This window comes from Aulonocara stuartgranti (genome assembly GCF_965226115.1).
Source record: "Aulonocara stuartgranti genome assembly, chromosome: 22".
Lineage (NCBI taxonomy): Eukaryota > Metazoa > Chordata > Actinopteri > Cichliformes > Cichlidae > Aulonocara > Aulonocara stuartgranti.
Genome location: NC_138957.1, coordinates 23570971 through 23595293, shown reverse-complemented (window position 1 = coordinate 23595293; position 24323 = coordinate 23570971). Strand labels below are relative to the sequence as shown.

Below are 24323 nucleotides of genomic sequence, written 5' to 3'. Positions count from 1 at the left end.
AGGTACTGATGTCCTGTAGCTACTGTTACAACATCTGGAAGAAAAGCTGACTTCCAAATTCCTCCAGCTTTGCTTAAAAAATCTCAACAGCTATCAAAAAACAGGGTTTTTTCTTCTTCCATGTTATTGATGGTGAAAAGGGGCTGTTTCAAAGCCTCCTCTGGACTTCCCTTACTGCTTCCATAAGAATTAAGAGGGTTCGTAGCAGGCAGGTGATTATAATCAAATGCCCTCAATTAACTGATCATTTGCAAGCAACAGCACCTCTATAAAACAGAGGTTTTGGCAGTTTGCTGGTCTGAAGCATGCAGGTGTGTGGTAACACACTATGGATCTCCCAACATCAGAGTTCAACCGAGACCGTGCAACCCCAAGTGCTACATCTTAAGACTCCACAGGCCTCAGTTATAGGGTGACCAACCATCCTCTTTTTTTTCCTTTTTTTTTTTAACTTGTTGACTTGTAAAAGCCTATATGACATTTTTTATTTCACCATTCATTAACCGCACAGATAAGGTATCGTTTAAATATGTTAGTTCTCTTTAAACAAACAGTATTATTAAAGTTCTTCATGACTGGGTCAAGTGTCCTCTTTTTTGGAAATCAAAATATGGTCACCCAACTTAGTTACCATGTTAAATGCTCAAGTTCATGACAGCACGATTAAAACGAGACTGAGCAAATATAGCTTCGTTTGGAAGGGTTGCAGTAAAAAGCCTCTTTTCTCTGAAAGAACTTGGAAGCACAGATTAAGTTTGAACAAACCACAAGACTGTAACAATCTGCTATGGAAGCCTGAGACCAAAGTGCAGATGTTAGCCGTAATGCCTAGGATATCACCTCATACCAGCTGTGCAAACGATTTCATAACATCATAACAAATGCAGTGGAAATAAAATGAAAGAAATACGTATTCGTGTAGTTATTACTCATCCAGTGAAAAGCCCCGTATGTACATTCTTTATCCTGTTGGGGCAGCAGAGGATCAGAAGTCAAATATTCAGACGGCATTTAGCTGTAATACACAAAACGTCCGCATGATGGCAGAAGCGGAAAAGAAAACAAAACCACCTGGTTTCAAGACAAGAACGCAGGTAAATTAACACTTCAGTTTTTAAGTGCTCATAGTTTGTTTCTTAGTGTTCACTCAACAGGAAAATGCATTTATATTAAATGTGTTTACAGCCTTGTAGAACCAGAGATTGTGGCCTCACAGACTGTGACCACATGTTCATGTGACCAGCAGCGCTTTTTAAAAAGACATAATAATAATAATAATAATAATAATAATAATAATAATAATAACAATAATAATAATAATAATATAATAATAATAATAATAATAATATAATAATAATAATAATAATAATATAATAATAATAATAATAATAATAATAATAATGAGGTGAGGAAGTTTCTATCAACGTTTAAATATGTACTGAGGCTAAATAAGAGAGGGCAGAAGGCTGTCTGTACGTTTTCTGAGCATTTTCCAAAGATGAATGTGATCAATAAGTGATTAAATATGACTGGAGAGTAAAGGAAACAATGGAAAGATTAAAAAAGTCAGACGTGAGCTGTAAACCACAGTTTCGGTGAGACAACAGGACAGGTAAGTGACCGCTTTGGAGGTGCAGTTCACCTGATTTGTGGCTTGTTTTCTGTGGCGAGCTCGTGAAGATTTAAAGATCAGAGATCAGTTAGAGCGATTCAAAATCAAATTAAAAAATAATATCCAGGCAATCTGTCCCAAACTAGAAGCTGTTTTAAACACTTCAGAAATAAAGATAAAAGATCAAAAGCAGGTTTGAAAATTGTTTTAAGAGCGAGCTTCTTTTTTATTTTTTCTTCAAAAATCTTCAGAGGAGGAATTAAAATGTTGTTTCTAACTCTGGAATAAAATTGATTTGATTTGTTTATACGTGCATTACTTCGCAAGGTATCACTAAACTGAAGAGCATCCACATTAAGCGTGACAGGCGTGGTTCTGCTACACAGTCTGAATGCGGAGTGGACACAGGAATAATCTGCTGGATCACCTTTAAGCATGACTTTCACTGGGTACAGCACGGAATCCAGGCAACTTCGATTATTATATTTCTCCAAGTTTTCCACTTAATACGTGTAAAAATAAATGTTTAAAAAAAGAAACGTTTATTTATCAAACACAGACAAGTGCTCACAAAGAGCTGCACACAAAACAGATTAAAATAAATACGAAAAAATGCTACAAAAACAAGACAAACCCGAGTTAAGATGGAGGCTGTATGAATTGATCTCATGTTCTACATTATTTTCTCACGACTCGTGTACTCTATATTTCCTTTGAGGTAAAAAGCCTGTTGAATTCCTGCGAAGCTGAAAGTCTGAAATATTTCAGTGCTTGTTCGCTTTTTTTCGTTCTTCTTTTGGTTTTACAAAGACGTGATCTTTTTGGCTCTGTGTCTACATTATAATGAGTCCAATCCAATCCTGGTGCCACTTACACTATCTTTAGAAGACTGTGAATTTTTTTTATTTATTGCAATTCCCTTTTTCAGCAGGTCACTCTTAAAAAACATTTTAATGTCAATGATACTTTTTAGCTGGACAAATAAAAGATATATAAAAGTCACTTTTCCATAAAATCTGATTGCAGCTTCTACTTTGTGACAGAAACGTCGCTTGTGGCTCACAGTGACTCGATATCATTCATGAAAAACATGTTTGACATATTATAGGCCAACAAGTCATTTACAGGAGTTTAAATACGGGCAATCTTTTTTTTGTTTTTTGCACAAATACTGAAAATCACTTTTGGCACAACACCGGTGATGAGTTATATCAGCGCTGATAATAAATATTAAATAGTTATTGTAGTTTTAACAAACGATAGAATTATAATATTAGTAGTATCGTGATCGATTTATTATTTGATTTGAGTATTACAAAATTTGATTATAGATTATTATGGATTGTATAGAATTGTGGTCTCATAGTCGATAAGAGGCATCTTGAAGTAAAGGTTTAATTTCTCGTTAGTTTTCATGCACAGGACGTCAAATATGGCTGTTTAGCCAGCAATGAGTTGCTGCAGGCGGGTCAGAGTGACGCACAAGCCTGGCTGCTTTAGTGCAAATCCGTGAGTGAAGCATGTGCGGAGGCAACAGTTAGGCTGGTCTCACTCCAGACCCCAAACCTCGACCTTTGCGTAAACCTAAGCAATTATTTTAGGTTCCTAAACTTCATCAAGCAGCCAGGAAAGGGAACATAGACACAGACAAGTTAATGAATAAATAAATAAATAAATAAATAAATAAATAAATAAATAAATAAATAAATAAATAAATGAATAAAGCAGGACACAAAGCTCAGACTCTTTAACAATCCTGTTATTTCCACCAACCAACCTGCCTTCTTATAGGTTCATTATGAGAAGAATTACGTCCAGATCAACTTCCAGATCATGTTTATATATAATTTACAAACTGTTATTTACAGTTTATGATGTTAATAACAGTTTGTAAATTAGAGCCATCATTATATTGTTCATTAACACTAAAACCTATCAACATTAGTGTAATTAACTATTTACAGTTCATTCATAATGCCCCCCATGAAATTTAATTGCAATTTTATTTAAAAATGTAGTTTTAAAAAAACCTAAATATAGTTTATCAGTAGAAAAGATCCTGTTATAAAAATACAGATATATCAAAAAACATTTTTATTGAATTTGTTATGGTGTGTAGCCAACTTCAGCCTTCATCAACAACTCAAAAATATCCAACTGTCTTTTATTAATCTAATTTTTTTATAACACCAATCCTCAGAATATCTTACATTCAAATATATCTTACATTTTAAATTAAATTCAAATGTTCTGTATTTTTTTCTGGAGCACCCACCTCAATGTTTAAATCAGCTACAGCAATAAATACAAGTGTTGGAGTCAGAGAGAGTTTGCCACCGTCTTTCATTACCACTATTCACGAGCACAGGCCAGCACGGCTTCTCAGGCAACTAAAAGTCCATAGCAAAGTTCATTTCTAACAAATAGGACGGGTCATTCATGCAGGGAGAGCCACATAATGAGGGGATGAAAATCTACTTCCAGACCAGAGAATGTCAGTAAAACCTTATAATTACAGATAATTGATCTGTTAGTTTTTGGTAGAACTTGGATTATTGGCTGATTATTGCCCCATGTGCTCCTGTTGGTTCCAAGAGGATGAAAGGACTCTGTATGGGGTTTGTCTTACACAGTGTAAAACTGGCTTTTGGTTGGCAGCAATAAGCAGAAGCTGAACAGGTTCAGTACTTGAGACACTGATGTCTACAGGAAGAAAAAGATCTAGTTTTACTTTCTCTTAAGGAACTGCAGCAACATGGGAAAATACACTAGAGGCTGCACACAACAGTGAACTGTGACCACCCCTGAGCTACAATTCACGGCTGAGGGAATTCAACAACTGGAAAAAATAAAATGCTTGGGTTATTTGGGTCTGTAAGATGTAACATGGTGCAGAGCTAATTTTCTAGAGATATTATTTTAATTTAGAAAAAAACCCCTCAACAACTGTAGTTTTTCGTTAATTGAAGCATGCAGAGCCAGACTTCTACATCTTTGTATAGTCACAAATTCTGGTTCCAGTGCTCACACCCCGAGAGAAAGTGCAGTCTTTACTCAGTTGTCTGAATTATTGTGCAACACAAAAGAGCCTTCTGTAAAAGTCTCTGCAGTATATGTGACAAGTGCTCTGACCCCAGAAGGTGATGGAGAGCTGGTGCTCCCTCTTCATGCAAGCATCCAAACTGCCTTCCACTGTGAAGAAAGAAAAGTGTCTCCTGTCAGATAATATATTGGATCTTCACAGTGACCTGCAGACACCAGCACAGACATTCACCTACACATCTATGTTCAAATGTAAAACACATTTCTTAAATAACTCCACTAAATCTGCAGCAGGATTTCAGCTTCATGAGGTACCTCACCCCCCTTCATTTAATATACACCACCACATCTCATTAAGCTCCTATTCAAATCGCAGGATCCCAATTTGAATATTGGCGCGACGTGGGGTGAGAGGGTGCCAGCTCCGAGTCAGCGCATACACGGGCACAAATGCACACACTGAATCCTTGTGGTGGCGAAAATGTATTACAGTTCATATTTACATCTTTACCGACAGGTGAAGCGTCCTTTGCGTGCGCTCGACAATGTGCGTAAAAACCGCCTCCTCTCTGTTCAGTGAAGCGCTGCTGCGAAACTATCCGGCGTCTGGACTGGCAGCAGTAAAATCAATGGGGTGATGGTGAGGATGGTTTACTGTTGTCGGAAGGTTTGAGACAGATTTTGACCCAGCAGCCAAAAGACTGTCTGCTTCCCACGGCCTGGAGAAAGAAAACTGAAGACGATTATTTTTCACCAGTTTCTAACGAACCAAACAAAGTTTGGGAAGGCAGCCCGCAAAAGCCATATGAACTGGATCCAGAGGCGATAACATGGAAGCAGAGAATAATATTTAATAATAAACCTGTAAACTCTCGACCTCCTTATCACCTGACAGGGAAATGTGCAATCTGCCTCTCAGCTTGGAAGTGCGCCATTATTTGGGCATATGAGGCTTATTGGGGCAACTACACAACGTACTGCAACAAATGAGTAGTGAAATTACCTTCTTCTCAGTCAATCACTGGACTAAAATACTGCACAGCCTACTGCAGCAGGCTCAAATTGAAATTACAATCTAGATGACACTCAGACTTTGTACATTTAGCCTAATTTGTTTTGCATTTTTCCTCGGGAGTGATTAGTAATAAGGTTTTCTTCTGAAAGCGTCTTTTAGCTCTGTAGACTCAAGGGGTAAATAGAGGCTTTAACTTCTACACAGGTCTGTAGCTGTAGGCTAACTACTACATTTTGTTCAGACTACACTGTCCACTCAGATATTTTGCAACTCTTCCAGCTGTGCTATTCAGCGCTATCTTCTAGTTGTCGGATGCGTCGCACTGTGCCGTGTGATGGAAATTACCTCTGTCTGTGGTGCTATGTTCTGCGGCTCATGTCTGGTCTGTAATTCGCAGCTAATTATAACAGGCAACACCTGCGCCACGCAGTGCATGCTGGAGGAGAGATGACTTCCCTCTCCTCCTTATGATTTTTTGTGTCTTTTTTGCAGCTTGTTCCTTCGCCTTCTTTCAATCAGCTGTTGAACAGTAGACACATGTGTCCTCTTTTAATGTTCTCTAAGGAGACTTGAATCTGACTTGACTTGGACTAAGTCACATCCCAGTTGCCAGGATTCACATTAGTAAGCAACTGGTGAGCTCACTGGTGTTGACTTTCGGGACAGTAAAATATCCGCGTTTCTGCCTTTTCGGGGTTCAGAGCGCGTCGGCGCTTACACTGGTTTCCTGGCAACGAGGCGCGCGCAGGTGCGGCTGTGAGCGCGCCTCTCCTCGCTGCAGAGAACTTGTTGGTTGCTGGAGGATAAACCTGAATTCTGTTTTATTCTCAGTTTAGTAAACGTGTCTGGATTTGCTCTGGATCCCTCAACTCTTCACCGGGTAACCGGGTAACCTGAAGCCCTTCTGACCCTCCAGTGATGAAACTACAAATCTAACAGTGTGCTCAGAGTATCTGCAGCATGCAAGGAGAGGAGCTTCAAGCGGGCTTCTCATCAAAATGTCCCACAAAGCACAAAAATAAATTTTATTGTATCCTTTAATTAAAACATGAATGGAAGCACTTTGTTGTGTAGAGTAGAGCTAGAATCGTTATCAGCGATTCATTAAGGACTTGGTAGATGGAGTTTACACACTTGGTGTGTTCTAGACAGACCAACATGGCTGGGTTAGCTTCATTTATGCAAATGTCGAGCACGTCTAGGCTGTGCATACAGACATATTGAGATCCTATACAATTACGTTTGAGAGGATTCTCGTCTTTCACGGATTCAAAAGACTTCTGGCGTGATTATCATGGTAATTAGCCAAGCCGAAGCGCCTCTCAAGTCTGTCTACAAGTTTCAGCTGCAGACAGCATCACCTTTGAAACATTTCAACACTAAGCAACAAGGCAGGCTCAAATGATGTCCATATTCAGCCGTGCAGGAGAGTATGTTTTTGCTTCTGCTACAGGCTGCACTATTGAGAAGTAGATACAAGCTCCTGTTTAGGCCCACTGACTCAAATAATATATTAAATATAGTGGGAATATCCTCAGGATGCTGAACATAAAAATACAGGGACACACGGGGACACGGGGACTGCATTCCTTTGACTGTCAGCTGTGGTGCTGCTATAATTTATAGCAGTTATTTATAATGCTATTGCAAAGATACAGAGAGATGCTACAAGAATAAGAATCAACACATATAACACACACACACACACACACACACACACACACACACACACACACACACACACACTATAGGAATTAGAGGGATGTTTGGTTGATGGATGAGTGATGTGCCACCATGCACTTCTGCATGCGTCTGTTGGGGGGCGTGAGAGTCGCTCCTATAGGTTCGCATGATAATTACATCGTCCGTCTTGCATAATATCAAAAATCTCAGAGGGTGGGAACAGTGTTACCTCACTGATTCACAAGGGGGTGGGCCTTGGACAGCGTATATGATTTTGGACAAATGAGATGTTAAACCACTTGGAGACAACGGTGCTGGAGATGTAGCCATCCTGGCGGACAGCCCCAACTCCCCCGTGTGCCGCGGGGAGGACCGGGGCTGTGGATGTAGAGGGAAGCCGTCTGACGACATGTGAGTGGAGAGAAAAAAATAAAGAGGACCCGTAAAATTTTTAAAAATGGACGGGGCCGGTGGGACGTCACGATGCGTCGTCGCCACAAAGCTCTGTACGCCGCTCATGAACGCGCTCATTTGGCTCCCAGCATGCCGCACGTCCGGAGAGACCAGCGCTTTCCAGGAGCTCAGCTGAACCCAGTGCAGCACACCCTGCTGCACCCGTGTAGGAGAAAGTAAGAACCGTGTTTTGTGTAATAAGTGATTTGTGTGTGTGTGTGTGTGTGTGTGTGTGACGGCACGACTCGGGGTTAAAAAAAAACCCAGAAAGCTGCAGGAGCCGAGCAGCACTGAGGGCTTTAAGGGTACAACATGCTGATGTGTTTGTCCCCATTGTGCATGAAGTGAGGACTCGTAAGGCGCAGCAAAGCTTTGAGATTTTCTTCAAGTGAGGCTTGTTTTTGATAGATAAAAGATAAAAGATGCGCGGACGATGCGCACCATCAGCATCTGAGATAAAGGCTCCAACGATGGTACGATGGCAGCAGCGCAGACGTGTAGTTTCACTTGTGGCTGCAAACACTTTTGTTTGGCACCAGAAAGCACATGTGTGCACAAATCTGACCGCAGGAGTGAGTTTAGCGGGTTTTTCTTGACTTACGGTTGGTCACAGGTGATCTGTTTTCGATAAGTTTTCTCTCTCGTTTGTTGGTATAAAATTTTATGTTGCACGCTCGGGATTAATGGTCACTGAGATCCCCTTTTTCCTCTCCCCTCCCTCTGTTTAGCCCACCTTTGTCTAAAAGGTGACTCTTTGGTAGCAGTGGGTTGGTGTTTACTGACGCAAACGAAGCAACATTGAATTTACTTTTTGGACTATTCCGTTTTTCCGTTGATGCCGACCTTGGATCAACCATATGCTGTGTTGTTATTGTGCATAAGTTCACGTTGCGTCATTTTCAAGAGTTCACAGACTGGAGGAACATAAGTTCTCCTCTAACTGATCTAATATGTAATCATAATGTGGTAGTGAGAGCCTAACACCGGCCTGTGTTGGTGATGGTGTTGGAGTGGCCTCGGGCGCCATAGCCTTTTGCAGCCTTGTGTTGTTTGGCCTGTTTGCTGTCAGCCGATTACGCACTGGAAAGGCTAAGCAGTGAAGCAAGCATGAAAAAAGGCCAAGGTGATTACTGTACGTGAACCCAGCAGCGCTCCTGCAGGGCTTCATGTAGCCCGGGATTATACACCCCGGTGCCAGCATAGCGCTATGCCCGGAGAGCTCTTACATAAGGCCCGCTTAATCTGTGTGAGAGGGAATCAGACTTCATGTGTGTGTTTGGACTTTTTAACATCTGACTGACATTGAAATGTTACGCGCAGCTCCTCCAAAAAGATGCTCCCTCATTTGGAGCTCATTCTAGATCCTCTCTTCAATAAAAACTGTTCTGATTGCAAAAGAAACACGTGCAAAGGATCCATTTGCTGTCTTCTTCATTACTGAACCCCAGAACAGCACAATTTACATGTGCACATGTACAGCAAAGGACCAGGTGGTAGTGATGGTGGTCCTGCAACATAAGAAACAGGAACCGGCATATAGGTGTCAATATGACTCAGCAGTTAAACTGAACAGGTGAATCCAGGTGCACGATCAAGCGTTCACTGACCTCCTCCCACAGGTTACATTCACGCCGTGTCCCGGTGACGGAAGTGCATCACAAGTGAGAAGTCAGCTGATGCACAAGTGGATAAGTTGCTAATTTGAAGTGGGACCGCTGCAACACCTCAGGAGCGTTGCCGGTGCAGAGTCAGTTAAGCTGCAGGTGCGGCTGAATGACTGCGCACCACACACACACACACACACACACACACACACACACACACACACACACACACACACACACACACACACAGGCCCAGTTTGTAGCTGTCAGGAGCCGAGTAGGCAGATTTCCCACCCAGGGTGCTTTCCAGGGATTTTCCAACGACAGAGTGAGGAGAGGGATCCCATTCACGTGGTGGAATTGAGTTCAAAGTCAGTCCGTTATTATTACATTTGTCGTAGTTTTATTCAAATAACTGATTTTCTTTAACATTTTTTTCTGCAGAAACTCACATTTAAAAACAACAGAAAGGAACTCCAGGCTCTTCTCCAACCTCCAGGTGAATATAAATGATTCCACCATCTTCACTTCCCGATGACTCTGCAGGTGATTTAAACTGGATTGCAGTTTAAGAAAAACGTTAAAAAAAACCCGTCTGTTTATCTTCTTCACCAACACCTAAACGAAAGATCCGCAGCAGCAACGCGGTGACTCTTTGAAATACCCCCCCCCCCCCCCCCAAAGAAACCAACAAACAACAACAACAACAAAAAAAACAATCTTTAGGGAAGCACAAATTTTCATCATTTACAGCCTTTTATGGTCCCAGAAATCTGTTAAAGCAGAACATTTTATACAGCATCGCTGCCAAGTTACCTCTAACAGAAACTTCAGTGTAATTTCCCTTCAGGGACAGAAAACCTATTCGAATGAAACTATCTCTTTTTGCCTCTTTAAACGATGCATCAGCCCATGCGCTGCCTACATAAACAGTAAATGAATACATATAGCCGATTAAAATATTTAATTAAAATAATTTTAAAAAAGTTAATTATTGTCCAGCTGTTTAAAATCATAAACCATGTGTGGATATCTATAATTAGCACCTAACATAGAAATCTAAACAATACACTTGAAATGAAAATATTAACATTTTAAAATAGAGTTATTTATCAAAAAAACAAAACAAAACATTTTTTTCCTCTCTGTCAGGTGACAGGTAAATGATTTTGTCACAGGCGTTACTACAGACAGAAATCCGACATACACACAGTGCAGCTAACAAGGAAGTGGAATATTACGATTATTCACACACACACACACACACACACACACACACACACACACACACACACACACACACACACACACACACACACACACACAGCAGATGGGGGAGAAAATGAATCACAATCACAAAACCACGCTGTTTAGGTGTGAGAACCTCGAAGTGATGTTAACACGTCACGGCCTCCACACTATGATCTCCACCAGTGGATGCCCCTGGAAAAAAAAAAAAATCCCCCCCAAAAACCCAAAACTTCTCTTCATTTACCGGAAATCTCTTGGAGCAGGGGCAAAATAAAACGTAAAGCATGTTTATTTTTATTTTAATAAAAAAACCCGGCAAACAAACACCCTGTTTGCTCTGCTCTTTGTGTGTTTTGCGGACACTGATGTGAGGACGGGAGCTGTGGCCTATTTTCACGATGTTGCATCAAAGAACGTCTTCCCCATAATAGCGTGTCTGAGTGTGTACGCGCGTGTGTGTTAATTAGGCATCACACCTCGCTGCTAACGCATTAATTGAAAGCCAGCGATGCCTGTGACGTCATCCTCGCTTTCTCGCTAAAAGCCAATAAAAAAAACCCCACACACAACAAAGACTTCATGAAAAAATATTGAAAACCTTTTTTTCTTTTTTTAATTTACAGTGTAACGTTAAAAAGAGATGCGATGTTATGCATTTGGATAATTATGTGACTATTCTGTTATTTCACAAAATGATCTAGAAATATAGGAATGAGTAATTATTAAAATGATGACAGCAAAACTCCATAAATAAATAAATCAGTGGAGGATGTCACACACAGGCTGTATCTTCTATTATTTTAAATAATAAAAAAGTGGAGTCTGATGTTAATGGTTCTAAATAATAATTAAATAAAAACCACACATTCAACAGTGCCTTTAGATTTTTTTTTTCCCTTATATTTTTTAAGCCTTTAACCTTCTTGTAAAGCTTTTGTTTGTTTGTTCTATAGCTGGTAGATTGTAGATATTTACATAAAACTGAAGTGATTTTTCACTTCTTTTAAACAAAAGTCACCAGGAAATATTTTAAGGCTGTGGAAGTTTGCATTAGTAATATTTTAGTAATGTTCAGCCACAGTTTTCGATTTTAACACCAGCTTGAAAATGCTTTCTTTCACAATAATGAATACCAATTTAAGGATTACAATAATTCCATGTAAGACTTTACACACCTTTGTGTTTACCTGCTGTAACACAAACAAATATGCTTATTTTTCTCTGGATTTCCCTTTAGGACCCTATGAAAGATATTTGTGTGTATGACTCACCTCAGGGGTATTTTTACATCCTGCTTCCGTCCCCCTCGTAAAGACTTTTACTGTTGTTGTCTTTAGCTCACTGGATGGCCGGCTGTAACGCTTTGTGTTGAATTCCTCAAAGAATACGCTCACATTTCAGTCATATAAAAAACACTTAATAGCTCGGAAAATGTGCTTTCCCAGCAGAATCCCCTGTGAATCTTTAGTCATGCTTTGTTTTTCATATCGTTTTACTGAGGTGTTTTTAACACCATGTGATCAATTAACACTCCAGATATATGACTATTATTATCATTATTTCCACCTCTGGAATGCGTGCGGTGCAGCAGGCGGAGGAAATTAGCTTTGTCTTGCTGAATTAGCTCTTTAATGCATTTTCCCCTGTCGCTGTTTGTCCTCACAGGTGTATCAGAGGTTGTGTGTGTGTGTGTCTGAGCGTTGCTGGAGGAGAGCGGTGTACGCAGGCCTGAGGGGTTGTCTGTTATCTTTGGTTATCTAGCTGTATGAGTGACGTACATTCTTCATAAAGCTAGATAACCGAAAGTAACAAGAATCCCATTACACGCCTGCACAGGAAAAAGGAAACAACAGAAATGAGACATAAAGAAGCAGCACGGGAGGACGGGAGGTGGACAAAAGATCCTGCTAAGCGATGACGTGAAGGTATGATGCTGTGTTACATAAGGGCTAACGAGAAGGGGGGGTGAGGGGGGTGTTGTGTCTCATGGAGGATCTGGAGGCAAAAAAGACAATAAGTGTTTGATTTGCACAAAATGCCTGAGATCTGCTTGTTGTCAATACAAACCATTGCAATAGTACAGTGGTGGGTGTAGCCTGTGCTGCTGCATTTGTTCTCGTGCTGGTTGGTGAGTGAGTGCGTGGATATTCTCGTTCTGTAGCTCCGACTGACATTCAGGAGTGAGTGCAACATTTAGGTTTCTCTTGTCCTTGCCAAATGTGAACTTGAATTCACAGTGAACTGTAAAATGACTCATTAGCCCCAAAATTGGCAAAACGATCTTACAGATTTACATCCATAACGAACTTTTCCTCTAGGAAAGTAAAAGATCTTAATTGGTGTTCCTCAATTTTAGGAAGTCCAAAGCGATTGAGATCAATTTAAATGTATTCAGAGTCTCTGCAAGAAATTGTTTTGCAAACTCTTTCCAAACAGCTGATGCTGACGCTTCAGGACAAGCCACTTTCCAGGGTTAGTTTCACCTTTTCAGATAGCTTCATTATCTCAAATCTTTTTGTGGCCAATCCCAAACTGCTAATTACGGGTCCGCAGTAATATAGCAGCATTTTTGTCTTCTTTTCTCCACTCGATCAGAAGTCAGATCCAGTCGAGTTTCTTGTGAAATCAAGTTTCTTTGCCAGGTGCTTTAAGGGTTTTTGGCTGTGAGAATAAACTCAGCAATTTAGCTCAATAATCTAGTTATTTAAAAAAATAAGCACATTTTAGACCATAAGTCTTTTTAAAAACCCTAAAACAAAAACAATTGTTCAGTTAGGGTAGCTGAGTTTGCTCAGCTGTACCAGATAATCTGCACAAATGTGGTGTTTCTGTCGCAGTGGTCATAGTAGAGGTGTTTGATTCACACACCTGCCAGGCTGGGTTAGATCCCTGCAGCACCAGCTGCATGTGACACCCTGGGAGGAGAACATGTTGGTATCTCCCAATCACCCTCCCATAATGGCCTTTTTCATTTATTCAGCGTGTATTTTTTGAACATGAATACAGAAACTAATCTCCAGCCGAGAGATTCAGACTCATCAGTGTTTGGCTTCATTTCTCTTTTTTAATAGTTTGGATGATTCATTTCATAAAGGCTGATAATGTAATTGCAGCCCTTCTGGGGTTTTAGAGAGCTCGTCCTATAGAGGCAGCGGCTGTGGCGAGAGAGGTGAAACAAAACAAAGACCACCTTGAGAGGCAATTAGCGGCACTTTGCCATCATTTGGATCATTTCCACTCCAGTTGATGCCACTCTGCAGCTGATCTTCTGCTAAAGGAAAGAAATGGTCACAAACAAGGCAGCAGTGAGGGGCAGTGAGGAAAGATGATGTGTGTGTATGTGTGCGCATGCCTCATCCCACCTTTGGTGTAACTCTGTCGAAATACTTAATAGAAATCTTTAAAGCCACATGTACAGCATCTCCTCTCAAACCTCTTACGCTCCATCGCGACTTCATTAATGTAACAAAGCACAAAGCATGTTTATCTGGGCCTCGTCAGCAGTCATGAGGCTGCTGGGGAAGATCCTCTTTACTGAGCCGATCCTGAAATGTACGAGTTCGTTGGCATCTGCACACGGAAAACCGACTTTTATCCAGCTTTGGGTATCTGTGGCCTAATGAAGCAGCTTATATTGTCTATTTTTGGTTGACCGCACTGTACTTTCTCCACTTTCACCACCACGCTCCGTCTTACTTTTGTAACCCCCCCACCCAAAAACAGCACCCCTCCACTCCCCCCCCTCATTTAATTTTATTCTTTGTGGTTTTTCCCAGCTTCGATTCTCAGATGGTTGGTTCTGATTTGTATGCATTTGCATAATGAATGTCATTTGCATGCTCAGGGGCAGACCATACCATGAGAACGGCTGTGTTGTTTGTGTGTGTGTGTGTGTGTGTTCATGCATGGGCACATGTGTGCTGTGTATATTAAGCACATGTAAATGACACGTTTTTTTTCTTTTCTTTAACGAGCAGACCAACACAGGGTGTTGTGTTTGGCGTCCACACTGTACAAACACTTTATTCTTCCTCTGTGATGTGAGTGTGCGTCTTTGTGCGTCCATGTGTGGCAGAATTGCTCCTCTATGTGCGGTGCGTGTAGGGCAGCTATCTGCCGATCATGCCTCTTTCTCCCTCCCTACCTCTCTTGGTAACCGTTCAGCAATGCACCGACTACAAGAGTGAAAATAAGAGACTCCCTCTTCAATCCCATAATCCTCCTCTTCTCCGACCCCTCCCGTGCCAGTTTGTCCTCCTCTTCCACACGGCAAGTCACAGTCCTGCCACCATCTTAGGTGTTAAGACTGGCACAAAATGGCAGCTGAGCGGTGAACAGCCAGCGCTGCACCTTCCCCCCACTTCATGTTGGTCCCGATCGTTTCCGCGCCATTGGTCGCCTCAAGACAGTGTTAATTACTGCCAGTGTGTTAATTGTAGAGATCGCCCCAAGAGACATGCAGGAAGGGATGAGATAGGAGGAAAGCGCGCTGCCCGTGGCTTTTGAGTGTCGACAAGATGGCATTTTTAGGGGCAGCTGCGGTTCCCGCGTCGCTTTTTCGCTGTGCCCGTCGTCACGCTGCAGACCGACCATTTTGCGGAAAACTCTTAGGATTGCTTTGCTTCGGCAACATTAAATTATACCAGCGCCTTTTTTTTTGTGATTACAAAGAGTTATCATTTGCACCAGTGGTGGTATTTCTGCATGTGGAACATCCACGTGGTTTTTGTGCCGCGTGCACGTGCAGACAGCTTCATTTGATGATGTGAAGAAGAAGAAAAAAAAACAAAAAACACCTACATGCTCCCTCACACCCTCGAGGAGCCATAATTAGCAACACAGCATTCTTCATAAATCTCACACTTAACAGTTTTCACACATGTGCAGCACGTTTCCTATTTGGCTCGCAGACGAAAGCACGCTCCTTGTGGAAATTAAGACCTCAAACCCTTAAACGACACGTCACGTCGCAATTTGTCCGGATTTGATGAAAGGTCATGCTGTCTTTTCTGGCTTCACGAAGATGCATTATGATGCCAACCATTGGGTTTTGACAGGATCTGAGAAATATCTCAACCTTCAGACAAGCAGTTAACCCCTGTGGTGTGAAAGCCTGACAAAGAAATGGTGTTGCTGCACCGATTTTTTGAAGAAACATGCAAATTAACCTAAATAACGGACATAAATAACCCAAAATATCACCTCTGTTTTGTTCATTTGTTGCTCGCAAATGAAGCTCTCAGATTACGTTCATATTAGCTCCTCTGGCTTGTTATTTATTTTTAGCATTACGAGCATACAATCCATGAGCTGGTGTGTAGCCACATGAATTATCTGACAATTTAATTAACTTACACTGATTTCTAAAAAGGAAGGGAGCTCTAGCATTTGAGATTTTATTAAAAAACACACTTAATTACCTCGAATTTGCATCAAAATGTGGTGCTTTTCAGTAAGATTATGCAATGTTAGTCTTATGTTTTACTTTTTTGGGGGGTTTGCAAGTATGCTTTGATCACCAGTATTTGCGTCTAAAGAGGTCACATACTGAAGTGTGAACATGTGAACAATCCCTTAATTTGGAGTCAAGAGGAGTTCACAGGACAGTGTAAATTCATTCAAATAGTTTAACAGGAATTTAAATCATTGCCTCCCATGTGGTTTTTCTACCTGATCACTGAGCCCACAACTCTAAAGCTAAAGCTGGCAGGAAAGAATAAAGCTCCTATATGTTGAAAACTGTAGTGGGTGAGAAAAAAAATCAGAGGAGGGGGGAGTGAAGTCGGATTGGGTGTGGGGGGGCAGACAGACAGGGAGAGGGGAGCCTGCGACAGTGAGATCTCAATAGTGAGAGGCCTTCTTTGTGTTTCTATGTAAGGTTTATTTTGGGGGGCGCAGGGGGCACGAAGAAAGGAGGGGAAGAGAAGAGGGTGGGGATCCTATCCTGGGCTCTCAGACAAGCGACACATTGTCCTCCCCAATGTGTGGCGGCACTTGTGGCGTAACGCCATTATTTAGGCCAGTGGAGGGAACGGGGGTCTGGAGACCAGCTTAACCAAAACGCCAATTAGAGCCGGATCGTCCTGATTAATGGACGAGGGAGATTGGTAAACAATGCCGGCCATTGTTACCGTAACCCCCCTCCTACAAACCCATACCCTTTTGGTTTCTTTCACACAGCAAACCTTCCATCCCCATTGCCTCTGACACACACACACACATATATACTGCGCCTGCCATGCCAGCGCTCAAAGGGCCATTAGCATGCTGTTCTTGTTTGTTTGTTTGTTTCAGCCTCAATGTAAAGTTTGGCTTGATCATCACATCATACACAAGTATTAACCTTCCCGTGCATTTGTTTAGATGCCGCTATCCAATAAGATGAAGAAGGGTCACCAAAGTTAACGATTAAATGACTGCAGATGTGATTTTTTTTTAACATAAACTGAAAAAAAATTAAACATACAGATCAAATGTTACTAAAAACATCACCACTGCATCACTAAAATCGCATGTTGGCTATACACTAAGTGCTGGAAACGAGGCTGCTCTCTTCAAAAGCGGCGCTGGGCTCATATGTTAATCACACACAACGCGATGCTCGGCTCTGCATTTCAATACGTCCTACTTTATTGTTTTTTTTTTAAGCATATGCACTGAATAATTAGCCACCACATACTCCAATCAGGGGCATGCCAATGTGGGGTTGCCATGACGACCTCATCAGTCCCCCCCCCACCCCCCATATACACACACACTCCACCACTACCCCCATCATTCTCCACCTTCTCAAGCCACCACCACTCCTCCTCCTCTCTGGCTACAAACAGGACAGAGAAAAATAAAGCGTGGGAAAAAAAACACTTTGTTGGGTGAAACAAAAATGGTGGGATGATGGAGGAAAGGAAAGGAAAGGAGATGTTGTGTTCATGATTGGAACAGCAGCTTGTGTTTAGCTTGATTGTTTTGCAGTTTGGGTGTTTTGGGGGTTGCAGGGAATTTTTCTTGTCTGTCAGGGGTTGATTGTGTGTGTGTGTGTGTGTGTGTGTGTGTGTGTGTGTGTGTGTGTGTGTGTGTGTGTGTTCCTTCTGCTATCATTGTACCATCTATGAGCAGCATGATTGGGAGCTTACAGTATAGCGTAGAAGGCAATACAGTAACGCTGAGCTCTGTGATAATTAATGTCAGGCTTAGCTCAGAGCCCTACAAATGCTCGAGTCTCTGCACATGATCTGATCCTGAAAATCTGCCTTCAGCTCCTCCAGATCAACAACATCTCCAGCATCACAAAATGTGTAGAAAAATGGATATATACCCTTGCAGGAAACCAAACTGTATATGCAGTAAACTAGAACACAGTTAAATCTGAGCAATTGGTGGTAAAAATATTCAGTTTCTCCTGTTATAACAACAGAAACTTATGAACACCTATATATATATATATTTTTTTGTCTTTACGTATACTGATGTGTACATCATTACTGGGCTATTTCTAACGTCCTCTCCATCTCTTCTTTTAAGGCTTCAAATCTGCCTCGCGTTGGGAGACACCGACTAAAAGACTCTGAGTCAGTGATGACGCCCGTTTCACACAGGACTACAACATCATCAACCACCGTTGTTAACCGTTGTTAGAAAGCAAACACAGTAACAACTTCTGTCAGTGGACAACCTGACAGTGGACGGTTAAAACTGCCTGGACTTGTTAAAGGACGCAGAGGTCCCTGTGCGCCCGAGAACGTCGTTATCAGTCTGACGACAGAGAGAAACAAGAAGACAGATGACTCTGAATGAAGTAAACAAACAGACTCTTGAATACTGTGAAGCGGAAACTCAGATTGAAGGATGCTACAGTGGACTGTGTGTGTGTGTGTGTGTGTGTGTGTGTGTGTGTGTGTGTGTGTGTGTGTGTGTGTGTGTGTGTGTGTGTGTGTGTGTTTAGAGGGGCTCTGCACATCTGTTCAGGAAACATCTGCGCTAGATTTTAATGTAGGTCACAGCTTAAATTATTCCCTCACACACACACACAAACACACCAAAATAAATCCATCGCCTCATCACTGAGATTTATGTACATTTCTGGAAATTAGAGAAAAAGGAAAAATACAAACAAAAACCAGTAAATATGAAATAGTATAATTATTAGTAGTAATGCTAGCAATTTATCCCTCTTTAGATGAGGATTTTAATATTTGAATAGAATTGACATTTCTTTCTTCTCATTATTTTCTTATTTTTTTAATCCTTAAAATAAATTTGTCTCATGTAAAACTTTGTTTCAATCAAACTGTCGACAATCAGTTTGGCTGGATTACTTGAAACAAGCTAAATTTGATATTTAAGTGCAATGACAAATGTTTTTAATTTTACCTGCGCTGCAAGCATCAAGTAAGTTCTTTGACATTTATGTCCATCAACATTACGTCTAATAAGTAAGTACGTAATGTTTATTTAAAAAGCGCAGATATGTGGGTACGAAGCGTTGAACACAAATTATAGTAAAATAAACAACAGTCACAACAACAGTGTGCAACGCATTTTTAACAGTATCATTTGGTGAGTGTATGTGAGTGTTTTTTATGCTTCTGTTTATGGCAGGGTTTCTCAAAAATGTTTAAAACACTAAATAATTTGGATTAAAGCTCTGGTTCACTGTACACTTCTTATGTGTTAGCATAAAAAAAGAGGTTTTTTAAAATGTACAAAAAGGTACTGTGGGGTTGGCGCTACCTCAGTAATCTATTATTAATCTTTAAATTGCACTCTGATTGTGATGCACACTTTAAAAATCAAGGTAGTTATTATCACAGCAGGAGGTATTTTGTCCAATCAAAACGACTTAATGTTTACTTTTTATCTATGCAAAAGAAAGCGAGTAGGAGGCGTTAGATTTGCATTATTTGTGGAAGTGTTGTGCACACGAGTACTGATGCTATATTTGCACAATAGCACATAATGTACACGTTTAGTTTGAGTGAGATGAGCGCTATATGAGCACAGGTGCAATGTGTGTTGCCGGATGTTGCTGAAAAGCATTTTTTTGTTCTTTTTGTCAGTCGGGGTAGAAACAATTAGTGGGAGATGTGTGGCGTTCGGTAATTGCACTGTCAGTCTCAAGACACTGAAATCTGCGTTTGTTCCACATTTCATTTGAGTCAAATCAGCTTTTATGACAATCTGATACGACTGCTCGACTGCACTGGATTCTGTTTTGTTTTAATGTGGAGAATTTGAGTGAATTTGTGCAATATGCTGTGTGGATGCAGCAAAAAACTGTATTAGGAGTAATGTGGACAACTGTAACATTATGCACTATAAACTACTGTCTCAGGAGTTTTGGAAGCTTCTTTTGCACTTGATCTACTTTGTACTATGCAACTGTTTCTAAATATAATCAATAAAAGTATTCATGTTTACAGTGAGACAAAAATGTGGACTATATGTGGATTTTCTTTAGCTACGTTGCAATTAATGTGTGCTAGAATGTAGAGATGGACCGATCCGATATTACGTATCGGTCCGATACTGACCTAAATTACTGGATCGGATATCGGAGAGAAATAAAAAATGTAATCCGATCCATTAAATATCAAAAAAGCACCTCACAAAACTTGCGACATGGCACGTCGGAGCAGTATGCATCACGTGATAGAGCGGCTGTGGCGTGCGAGACCTGTCGGTGGTCTGGTTGAGTATTTCATCTCCGAGAAAGTTATCCCAGAGAGAAGTAAAGCAAGTGTGTAAGTTCATCTCTGAATGTTTGTAAAGCATTCCAGCGTTAAGCTTAACAACTGATATATGGAGCGACTGCCTCTTCTCTCTCCCTCCCTCTCCTGCTGCTACTTTAATCGTGAAACTGATTAATGATCAGCTGATCGGCTTTTCTGTCGTCTCTGACCGTCTCTCTTGCTTGTTTTTGACCCACTTCGTGCCAGAAAGAGGAAACCATCGGCTGAACAACAGCAGGACGTTTAAGCTTGATCAGCTGTTGTTAGAATTTATTTATTATTACTTTCTACTCGAGGATCTTTTTCTACGTAGCTGACGGCTGGTAACTGTGCAGGGGCGGATCTAGCAAAGTTTAGCCAGGGGGGCCGATAGGGCATTAACAGGGAAAAGGTGGCACAAAGACATACTTTTCTTTCTTATTCTCATTTAAAATGTCTAGTTTTAAATAATTAATTATCTGAATCTTACACCCAGTTTTAATCTGATGGAAAATGTATAGAAGTCCATTACTGTATATAGTAACTGTTAAGTCTAATATACCCTAGTAAGCTATAGTACTTTTTCCTTTGGGAAGGTACCATCTGTGCAGTCTGCAGTTCTGTTGAAGAAAGATGTTGAATCTATTTAATTATTCTTGAAAAATAATTTTTTTCTGTTCATTTTGTTTCACACTGCATCAAATTAAAGTTGATTACGTCGATTAAGCATCACGAGGTGGAGGGTGGTTCCCTATTTTCTTTTTTTTTTTGCTGGGAGTTTCAACCCTATTAGTTAGGTTGCTTAATATTTCTGCTAAGTACTCTTTAAAATACCAGAATAGGGAGGATGGAGTAGGTTTAAGTTTATTAGATTGATCAGTATTGCTGAACTATGAAATATTTTGGGTGCAGTGTATTTTTTGCATACAGGTGTAACAGAATAGCTTTAGTGTTTATTTTTTTAACTTGAGTTTGAACTTATACAAAATGCAGCAAGATATTTAAAAAAACAGTTTTATTTATTAAAAAACACAGTATATCGGATTCATATTGGTATCGGCCGATATCCAAATTTATGATATCGGCAGAGGTGGGACCAAGTCATTGTTTTGCAAGTCTCAAGTAAGTCTCAAGTCTTTATCCTCAAGTCTCAAGTCAAGTCTCAAGTAATGTCAGGCAAGTCAGAGTCGAGTCTCAAGTCACTGGTGTAAAAGTCCGAGTCAAGTCACAAGTCTGAAATTTTGAATTTCAAGTCCTTTCGAGTCTTTAAAAAAAACGAAAAAAGCATGTTGCAGTTATGCTAAATGTAAATATTAGACCATGTAATTTTTAAATCTGTGTTTTTCTCAACACATGACAAAATAGTGAACTTAGAAAATATACACAAATTGTGAAATTGCACCTCTATAAAATGCAGCTCAATTAAACCTAGCTCCAAGAATAATTTTCACCGACAGTTCTGAGATAAGCTGCATGTTATTCTTGGATGCGGTTGTAGGAACGGCTTTAAAATCGCATGACAAAAATATCATACATAAATAAATGATATTTTTTTAAAAGTTTACCAGTCTCACAAATCGTCGTCATAAATACACATTCGTTAACCGTTTATTAATAGGACCTTTGAGCTCAATGGTAATTAATTAGTAGTGGAAATAATTTCTGGTACCCATCACAGAAATGTAGCAGTGACAACAATATTGTATGCTGTAATCGTACTGGGCAATTAGTGATACAAAAAACCTGTTTTATCCTGTGAATAAAAGTATATGTTTTTGTCAATGTACCATAATAACAGAAGCGAAACGCAATATTGTGTCAGGACAATTCACTATTTATGCACAATAAATAAAGGAGCATAGCGCGACGATTTCTGTTCAGCGCCAGACTTGCTTGTAACCTATATCACTAATTATGTTAAGAAAAATGACGCATTAACTACAACAGCAGACTGACCTTTGTGGAAATGCTTGGAGCAGACTAACCTGTGAGCTGGAGTGTTCTGGGACGTTATATTTGGTCTTTGGATGGCTGCAATCCAGTCGCCTCTTTGTTACTTCGGAAACATGGCTCGAACAATTTCTCTTCAACGACGTAATCCGATAACAACGGATCTCTTTACTCGTCGGCTTCCCGTGGCTGTCATGCGACCGGCTATTGCAGTTAATAATACAACAGCTTCTTGACATTTTTGTGTTTCTTTTTATCGCTGTATAACTGATTTTAATTGAAAGCCTGCGTGCGCTAGTACCGCTTGCCACGAGTTCCCAGAATCCTTTGCGGTTCTACCCGTGAATGACGTCACATTTTCAATCTCTATATAATATGCATGTTAAATTTTATATTTGGGGTAAAATATCAAGTCTTTTCAAGTAAACCGGTTCAAGTCCAATTCAAGTCCCAGGTCATTGGTGTAAAAGTCCAAGTCAAGTCACAAGTCTTAGAACATTTTTTCAAGTCAAGTCTAAAGTCATAAAATTAATGACTCGAGTCTGACTCGAGTCCAAGTCATGTGACTCGAGTCCACACCTCTGGATATCGGTATCGGACATAAAAAAAGTGGTATTGTGCCATCTCTACTAGAATGTGAATGGCAATCATAAAGCAATAATGATCAATATTAACAGTGTCTATAACTTATATAAACTCATGCAAACACTAATCTTTCAATCCCACAACATTTTAAATGGTGTTTTCTGAGATGATTTGATATCAGGGAGGTACCTAATAAGACTCAACAGTATGACTGAGACTGGTCTCAAAAGTGTAAATTAAACGTAAATTTACAGTTTTTATTTATGCATCATCTTAAAATTTCAAAACTTCTAGATAATGATATAAAAAACCAAAATTATCTATCTTCATTTATTTCTTTATTAATTTTTAATTTGAAGATTCAGTGTCTCTGCTTTTTGAATTATTGGGGTTTAGAAATGATGCAACTGAATAAATACTACTATTATTGCTAAACTGTAGCAAGTTTGTGAATGCTTAAACTTACGGTAAAAAAACTACATTTTCAAGAATTTGTCAATTGATCGCAAACATGTTAACACTGTGAACCAAAGATAACAAGCACTGAAAATAATTCACAATCTGAAACTGATTGCATCATTGCTCAGCTGTTTTTGTATAGTTGCCTTAAAGGGATTTACATTGTAAGGTAAAGACCCTACAATAACAGAGAGAACCCCATCGATCCAGTGACCCCCATGACCAAGGCCTTGGCAGGAGTGGGAAGGAAAATTCCCGGTTTACAGGAAGAAACCTCCAGTAGAAGAAGGCTCAGGGAGGGGCACCTATCTGTTAGGGTGGAGGGTAGGCAGACAGGAAAAAAGACACACTGCAGAAGAGAAACTAATGATTAAATGCGGAGTGGTGTATAAACACATAGCGAGTGAAAAAGGGGAGTGAAGAAGAAATGTCCAATGCATCGTGTACACTTGAACATTTGGATTGAAGAAGCCTCAAACTGCTAACCTTCTGCTTAGATGACCAGCTTTACCCCCAGTAGTCCTGATAACCCTGATCTGTTTCCTATTTACTTTTTATATGAAACACAGCCAGATGAGCTTGTTTCTACCGCTACCTGTCCTTCAGTTCTGTCCTTCAGCTCCAAAGCTCATGGCTGCCTGCAGTTTTTCCAACGACAGTCAAAAAGACAACCTGTTTTTTCCCTCTATTACCCAGGTGTTCTCAGCAGATCCCCAAGTCAAAGATTAATTAGTCTCTTTGATTATTGTGTGGAAATGAGGAAGCTGCTTTTTTTTTTTAAGCATTCATACATTTAACATTTTGTTTCTTTTGCACAAATTTAATCAGAAAAATGTTACACCAGAAGTTTGATATGTTTTATAATGAGTCCATGCTCTATAGATCTGTTAAACCAACTTTTAGAGGAAATTTTTGTTTTTAAATTGAAGACTTTAAATATTAAAAATCGTGGCTATTAGTAG

General features: G+C 40.2%; 1 long non-coding RNA gene across 1 annotated transcript; it reads left to right on the top strand.

The window, feature by feature from the left end:
• The first annotated feature begins 7673 nt into the window (after window positions 1-7673).
• Window positions 7674-20077, top strand: LOC309698039. Its single transcript, XR_014273988.1, has 4 exons — window positions 7674-7981; window positions 9854-9908; window positions 12326-12585; window positions 18182-20077. It is a non-coding gene; the product is annotated as an uncharacterized lncRNA (long non-coding RNA).
• Window positions 20078-24323: the final 4246 nt, after the last annotated feature.